Genomic DNA, 8,771 nt, shown 5'->3' on the forward strand with positions numbered 1-8,771 from the left:
AAGTATCTATGGCCTTTTGAATCTGCAAATAAGACTTTATCTCCATTGTAGCCATATAGCTGTAAAATCTACTTTGTTGCAGTTGTGTATGTGTTGCCGGTGCTACTAACTTGTTCTGGTGTACTTGAACTCACATCTCGATATGAGTCCATGTTGGCTTGTTCTATAAAAATTGTCTCCTAACAGATTTTAATATTAATTAGCAGAATTTTTGCTACTCGGTTTTGATTAAACTGCTTGTGACAAAGCAATTTGCAGTTGATTTCTCTTCAGATTCACAAGAGTTGATTGACTCTAGCTCGACAGTAGTCAGAATTGATCTGGGCCTTTGAAATGATGAAAATTAGGCTCTCAATAGCCTAATCTGTAATCCACATGATTTGTGCTTTGTTCCTCTGATTAGAAGCTAATTTGCAATGCAATTGATTGCACTTTCCAATTTCTAGCGTGCCAAATTTTGAAGTTTGTTTGTCGCTCTACTGCTTCGAGTTGGTCTTTTTGCTCGTTTTTTTTGGGCCGCTTTTTTCTAATTTGGGTCGCTTTGCGCGGTGTAATTTTCTCTGCTTCACTTTTTTTTACTTGTTCGCTTTTGCACGGTTTGCTCGGTTTGCGGCTCTTCTGGCTTTTTTCACAGTTTGTTTTGTGTGAGGTACACTCCCTGACGTTGCTTTTTGCTTTTTTGGATCTTTTTTATTTTTTCTGACACTTTTTGGCTTTATCTGATACTTTTTGCTTTTTTTTTTTTTTTTTTTGAAATTTTTTTTTAGCATTTTTATTATTTTTTCTATAAATTTTAATTTTAATATTTTTTTGTGAATTTTCTTTTTTTTGGATTTTTTAGGGTTTTATGAATTTATTTGATTTATTATGATTTTTTCTTGTCAATTTTTGAAGTTTTATAAATTTTCTGTGAGTTTTTGTGCATTTTCATAGTTTTTGTGAAATTTTTGTGCATTTTTATTTATTTTTTTAATTTGTTTTATGAATTTTTGGTGAGTTTTTCTTTTTTTGGTGATTTTTCGATCCTTTTTCTGATTTTTTATTGGATTTTGGAAAAATTTTATTCTTTTTTGTGATATCTGAAGACTTTTTTGTGATTTTTAAAATTATTTGCTTTCTGTTTGTTTGTCTTTTTTATTACTAATATACAAATAAATAAAATGAAAGTGAGAGAAAAGAAAGTGAAATTGAATTGAAATGAAATGAAATTTAGAGGGAATCAAAACGAAATGAAATGAAATTAAAATGAAATTGAAAAGAAACAAATAAAATGAATACAATAAAAAAAGTCAATGACACAAAAAAGGAAAAAGACAAAGCTCCAGCAGGTAGCCGTTCAAGAAAGAGAGAAAGAGAGGTCCCCTTATTTTTTCTTTGTCTTCTTGTAGCTTAATGAATTGTGTGTGTAGGGGTGTGTTCACGCATGTGTGTATGTGTGTGTTGGTTGACGATGTTCACGCGTTCAGAGGAGGGAGACGAGAGAGATAAAGTTAGAGAGAGAGTGAGGAAGGATGAGAGGGAACGTTAATAATCGTTAGTTTTTTGAGAGAGAGAAAGAGAGAGTGAGAGTGGGAGTGTATTGTGTGTGTGTGTGATCAGTGGTGTTCACGCGCCACGAAGCAAGAAAGCAGCGACAACAAAGGAAGAAGGAAGAAATTTATTGTATTTCAACGTTGTAGGAAACTATCCCAAAAGACCGTAAAGATCTATCCGACGAGCAGAGTTTATGCGCCGAAAGGCATGCTCAGACTTGAAACAAGACGAATTTAATCCGAAAATTAGTCGAAACGCTAAAAATCACCAGAAAATCCCAAAAATTCACTAGAAGGATCCAAAAAAATTTCTAGAAATATTAGAAAATCATCAACAATCATCAACAATCACAACGAATTACTTTTGACACACATAAGCACACAAAAACTAGCAATTTTTATCGAAAATACCAAATTCGACAAAATCATCAACCCGGCCTCTAGAAATAGCAAAACACTCAGAATTTGACGAACGAAAGCTTAAATGCGCTCGAAATCAAGCCCTAAACACACATTAAAAACATCTTGTAAAGTCCACAAAATATCAATTTTATATGGAATTAAGCAAAAATTAATGCAAAAATTAGAAAAAAATTATCATAAATTTACAAAAAATTATCCGAAAAATACCCTTTGTTTTAAAGAAAATTCTCCACAGATTGGAGATTAGTGCAGACAAATAAACTCACAAAAATCACATTAATTCAATTGCCAAACAATTTCATCAATAAAATCAAGACTAGGCAATTAAACTGACAAAATTAGCGACAAAATTAGGTCAAAATTTGATACAATTGAAGTGTGTAAATTCTTGTTTTGAGCTCAAAAATGCAGCAATTAACCATTACATACATCAAACATGCAATCAAAACATTGAATTAATCATGCACTTTTTAGTCATACACACACACTAATAATTGACAGTTTTTGCCAATCTCTAGGTGCACACACAAAAGGGTAAATTTTGTGGAAATTGCTATGTGAATTCACTAATTATTAGTTGGGTATGATCACAACACAAATCAATCATCACAATTGAAAAATCATTAAGCACACATTGATTTTTAGGTGTACAAACAATGGCAAAATAGTGCACACACACCTAAAATTAGGCAAACACACACTCAATTAGAATGCACACACACTTGCAATTGACCATTCAAACATGAAATTAGATCAATTAGGCACCCAATTAGCCATGTACAATCACCAATTAACAATTGAACTTGTCAAATTCATACGCCACTAAATCTTAAAAATTTCGATATTACGACGGAATGAAAACAAACAATCCAAAATTTTTCAAAGCAACATAGCATCAACATTGCATTGCAATAACATAGCATACATTGCATCATGGTGGGATCTCTACACAATTTTACACATCTTTAGATTCTAGGGAGGTTGAGAATACCACATTGATTACCTTTCCAATGAAGATCGATTGACAGTTGAATGCTCCAATCCTTCGTAGAAAATTAGTGTGTAAGTTAGAAAAATTAATCAAATTAGCAAGGAGTTAGTGTAAAATTAGAGTATGTAAACACACACCTCGCAAGATACGGTGATAAATTAGGGAGTTATGAACATATTGCTTCATGCACACACATCCAAAATCCACCAAAACATAAACACATAAGTAAAACTAGTAGTGAAATTAGTGAGGAAACACATCTGATTATGCCACAATTACACTAGCGTAGGCCATCATCCCCGGCAATGGCGCCAAATTTTGGGGGTCCCATTGTTGCATAGCTCCAATGACCAACAAAATTATCAATCCGGAGGGATGAGCTACCCGCTGGCTAGGGCATGGAACCACACGATTAGTGAGCTAATCATGGCAACACGAATGGTTGACTCTATGAGGTGAGCTTCTCGGCCTATGGAGGAGCTAAGCCTCACAATGAAGGGAAATCTCCACATCCACTTGTCCTCACCTCTAATCAACCCAATCACACACACGAACGATTGCAAGATGCACACAACACTAATCCTATCACGCAACACACTAATCGCAAGCAATCACACATAGATCTGTCGAGCACTACACTCCAATCAAACCTACATGCACACACAAGCAAGAGAGGGCAATCACACAAGATTAGAGAGTGATTAACCACTAATTAGTTACGATCTAGCTAATCTAAGCATCATAGGCAATCGTACGAAGCATGAGAGAGGCATAGTGAAAGAGATTTAAGAATTGATCAGTGTTAACCAAGTCACATTAGGTAGGATAAGATCAAGGATTCCATAGTCACACACCTCAAGAGCTCTCACCAAAGAGTGCTCTCAACAAATGAGCTTGAGAATCCTAATTTCTTTTACACACTACCTTACATACCTAGGGTAAAAATATGCAATGTCCGAGCACCCAAGGCCTTTAGGGCTCCACCATTTATTGAATCTGCTACCTAGACACACTAATTGACCTATTTTTTACACATTGGAACCTGGCATTGAGCCCATAGCACATTAAAATATTACAATGGATTGAAACAAATCGGGAATTTACAATACGTGACCATTTTGGGAAAATGTGTAACTCCAATCTTTACTGCTTCTTATTCATCTTTGATGTGCATCCGTAAGGCTTGGGCCTTTAGCAGCTTTTGTTCACTGACATTGACTCAATTAACACACACTATGTAGACCAAAAAGGGCAGTTGTACAAAAAGGATCAACTAGTGTTTGAACAGTCCACATATCAACTCATACAAGTGCATCGAGTGATAAATCAGCAAGGATGGTTCATATTAGAGGAAAGAATCTATTATAGCCCATCCTCTCTAGAGCTGAAGGATATTACCTGAGTGAACCCAAAAATCTGTTCAGAGCCAAACTCTCCTCCGTTGGAAATCAGACTTCGATGTTGTAAACAAACGAGCATATACTTTGACCAAAACAGTCGTAGATATACATGAGAGTCTACCATCTATGATGCGTTGGGTCCTAAAACCATAGAAGCTCATATCATAGGAGACCCATGCGATAAACAATATCAAGGAAAAGATAATTCTATCTATAGCTTGACTTGGGGAATAATTTGTCATGTTTCAAGGAGATACATAGGAAACTATGCTAAAGGTTTACTGATGCCAAACATCAACAATGCTACCCAAAGTGTACCTTCATAGTCCCAAAAGGTGAGACTAAAGCAGACCCAACCAATTTTGAACTCTTACAATGAAGCAGGCTATAGTGATCACCCTAGGAAGTGGGGAGTTGTAAATCCATCAAGTTCAGCTTATGTACCAGGAAGTGCTACACCATTTAGAAGCCCTAGAGCCTCTAGCAAGAGACCTCTTCAAAGCAGAGACCATTGAAAGATCATATGGTTGTTGGAAGTTTCCAATTGACCCAGATTCCATCAGAGTCTATAGAAAAATTCTTATATGAAGATCATCAAGGATAAAAGTTTCAACTGATCTCCACAAATCAAAGACAAAAGCCGATAAATCCAATAATGTTCAAATAGTTACATGTGACCAAGCTCACATATGCATATCAAGATACACATGGTAACGAATATCACCAAGATCAAGACCTTGTACAAACCCTTATGGATGGCCCGGCTGAAGTCAAAGACTATCTGAAGATAATGCAAAGCCTCAAGTTTCCAGAATAGGTGACAAAAAAGTCAACGTCAATGAAAGCTAAAGTCTTGAAAGCTGCACCAAGGTCACCACCAAAATCTCCTCCAAAGAGACAGATTCTGCGAGAAAGTACAGTGGATCTATTAAGGTCAAAGGTTACTCAGATGCAGGTGGAAATGCTCAACAATTACAAAAAGGTGCAATATTACAGCCAATGGATTCAACATCAATTGAAGCAGGTGATCAAACCAAAGAAAATACAAATAAAGCTCAACCAAAGGACTGTTAGTGCCTGATATGTTAGGGTACTTATCTTTTTGGACTTTTAACTAAGGTCCTAGCTTTAAACCTTAGGAGCATGTTCACACAAGGTCTTTATGCCTAGGTAGTTGGAACTACCCGAATGGCCACATGGCGAGTAGCAATTTTTGGATGTAACCGCCATGCAGTTTTTGCAGTTCTCTACAGTTGTACTGTTGTTCTTGCTGTGTAGTTCAATGGTGATGGTGAATATACAGTGAATGCAGTACTTTCTTATCCTTATTATGGTGTTTATTCTTCATCTACTATGCAGTTTTGTGATTAAATGTGTAGTCTCCTGCCTCGTTTTCCTTCATACTACATGTTTCTTGCACTTAACACCTGTTAGGGCTGTGAGCCCCTAACACTTTGGTGATCTTGATGTGTGTGTCTTAATGGACATGGGAGCGAATTACAGTAATATCAAAGAAATGGTGATTTGGTTATGCTGCAATGTTTCTCACGCTTTAACCACCGTTGTCTCAATCTTGTTGGTGTCTCTTTATGAAGATGGGAACGAGTTTTTGAAATCTTGGGAGTATTGGTGAAGCGGTTCTTGCAATTGGTTCAAATTCAGCCTAAACCATATGGTACTGAGGAATTCAATAGGCACTTGACGTGTTAGTCGACCTCAACCACTTGAGGGAATTCTTAAATTGGGTAACCCCACAGGAAGAGTTTGAGGAACATACATCAAAGTTATTGGAGGATTTATTCGGAATCTGCCAAGGGAAATCAAAATTACAATGTTGACAAGTTGCAGGTGTTTACAGGGGTTCTTGGCAGTTTTTGTGTAGGCAGTTTTTGTGCACTCTACAGTTTGCATTTTGTAGTTTGTAGTTCAATTGTTTACAAGTTGCAGATTAAAGTATTTTAGTTTGCAGAATGCACTTTCAAATTTTTAGTTTACATAATGCAGTTTCAGGTATTTCAGTTTGCAATGCAGCTTAAGTAGTTTCAGAGTTTAAAGAGGTACAAATTTTCTCTATTCTTTTGATGTGTGACTAATGGAAAAGAAGAAGAAGAAAAAGTGTGCTATTTGTCAAAAATATGGGTACTCTACAAAGCAATGTCCTTACATGTGTAATCCTTGTCAAAAAGAGGATGTTTGTGTCAAGTATTGCATGCCAAAGTTGTGCAGGGACTTGTAGTTTCAAAACTTGAAGTTTCAAAGCCTGAATCTGATTTTTCAGTACCTGAAGTTTTTCGACCTGATTTTGATGTTTTTGAATATGGGATCAAAGTTGTAGATACTCAAAAAATTGAAGAGAAAATTTTAATACAAGAAGGAGATGATGTTCAATGCAAGGGAGATGTAGTCCAAAAGATGATGAAGGAAGAAGGAGGAAGCCAGGAGCAGCTCATGAGCCAAAGGAGCTAAGAGGGCTGCCAGTTATCCCCAAACCTCACATCGAAGAGACTCACCTCTTTGAAAGAAGAGAATACAAATTACCCAAAAGAAGAATTGGTGATTGAGAAGAAGGGAATATAAGTGGGTGTGAGCCAAAGAAGCCACCGATATCCCATACAAACCCATATACCAACCTTGGACATCAATCTTGACGAGGTTGAAATTCAGGAAGAGATCAGATTATAGTGTACTGAATGGGAAGAGACAAATATAGTTGAAGAAATAATGTGTTTTGGTGATGAGGACGATGTGATGAATCAATTTTTGATGTATCTTGATGAGGAGTATCCTACAAGTGTCTATCAAAAGGGTGTTTATGTTGATGGAGAAGTGTATTTTGGAGTTTTGAGGACTGAAATCCAATTTCCAGGAGTGGATATGATTTATTTAGCTTGTGAAGACAAGGAGCTTGAATTTGAGGTCCCTGAATTGCAAGTTTCAATGTTGAAGGTCCCCGATTTATAAAATTACATAATGCAGATCCTTGAACAAAAACATACTGATTTGCAAAGAGATTTTGTTGCTGAATTTCATGAATTTCAAAGTCTTATTGTTGCTCAAGCAATGATCATCAACAATCTCTCATTAGATTTGAAGAATGAGAGATATTCAAATCAGGTGGCAATAAATCAATCCATTTTTATGATCGATCGACTTCAAGAAGAGAAGAAATCATTAATCAAGAAGTGTTCACAGGATCAGTATTTTGTCAAAGATATTCAAGAAGCAGTTTTTGACAAAGAAGAAGAAAACTACAGGTTCTCAAAGTCCAACATGGGGTGTTTGCAACAAATTTCTACTTGTGTTCAATGGTGTGGAAGTCTTTCTTGGAATTTTCTGATTATTTTCTTTTGGATCAAGTGGAAAAAGGCTTTGGATGAAATAAGCATGAAGGATGTTGTGGAAGAATATGAAATCGAAAAATTTCAAATTCAGGTTCAGGTGCAGGAGATTTTTGAAGTGCTGGAAGCTTCATCTTTGCAGTATACCTAATACTTGCAAGAGGCAACTGAACAATTATAGAATACTATTTATTTGCAGGAGACTAAGTGTGTGTTGAAGTATGAATATTTACAGGGGACTACACTATACTTGCAAGGAAAGAGCACTGCAATGTACTTACAGGGAATTGAACATATGCAAGAGACTGAATATTTGCAGGAGATTGTATACATGAATCAAGAAGTGAACTTTTTGCTTGAATGCTTGCAGTGGATTAAATGCATAAAGTGGAAGCAAAGTAGGATAATTTTGTTTAAATTGAAACTATATGAAGACTTGAAGTCTCAATTTGTGATGGTGAAGGGCCAAAAGATTCAGGTGCTGCAATTAAGACAGAATGAATGATATGCAAAGATGGATGTTTGGGAACAAGGAGATCAGAGGAACCTGAAGAAGAAGTATGATGACTTAGAACAAGAATATGATCAAATGAATCAGCATGTGCAACTTAGCTCAAATCAAGTACAAGTGCAGATGGGTACTATTATGGAAGAACAGGTACAAGATGAAGTTCAAAAGAATCAAGTTCAAGATGTATTGCAAGATGCAGTTGCAGTGACAGATCCTGAGGAAGCAGGAACAAAACAGTCAACTTCAAATCCAATTTTTATCATTGAAGATGATATATCACCTGCTAGTAATGTCAAAAGTACAAATGAAGCTGTTCAAGTTTCATAAGATATGAAGGTTGCAGAGACAGTTGAAATTCCAAAAGAAGTTGAAGTTGTAGGGGAAATAAGCAAGCAGATTGATACTGATCTTGATGATACCGATTTTCAAAGAAGTTCTGTATCTGAATTTGCTGAACTACAAAGTTTTATTATTTCTCAAGAAGAGATGATCCATAATCTTTCTTTGGAATTGGAGAATGAGAGGTATTCAAATATGGTTGCAGCAAATGAAGTAGTTTCTAAAATTAGTCAGCTT

General features: G+C 35.9%; 1 pseudogene; it reads left to right on the forward strand.

Annotated features, from left to right (window-relative positions):
• Window positions 1–7,730: 7,730 nt before the first annotated feature.
• LOC147417920 (uncharacterized) lies at window positions 7,731–8,529 on the forward strand (annotated as a pseudogene).
• The last annotated feature ends 242 nt before the right edge of the window (window positions 8,530–8,771 follow it).

The sequence above is a fragment of the Adiantum capillus-veneris genome, chromosome 30 (assembly GCF_014529385.1).
Source record: "Adiantum capillus-veneris isolate H3 chromosome 30, ASM1452938v2, whole genome shotgun sequence".
Taxonomy (NCBI): Eukaryota; Viridiplantae; Streptophyta; class Polypodiopsida; order Polypodiales; family Pteridaceae; genus Adiantum; species Adiantum capillus-veneris.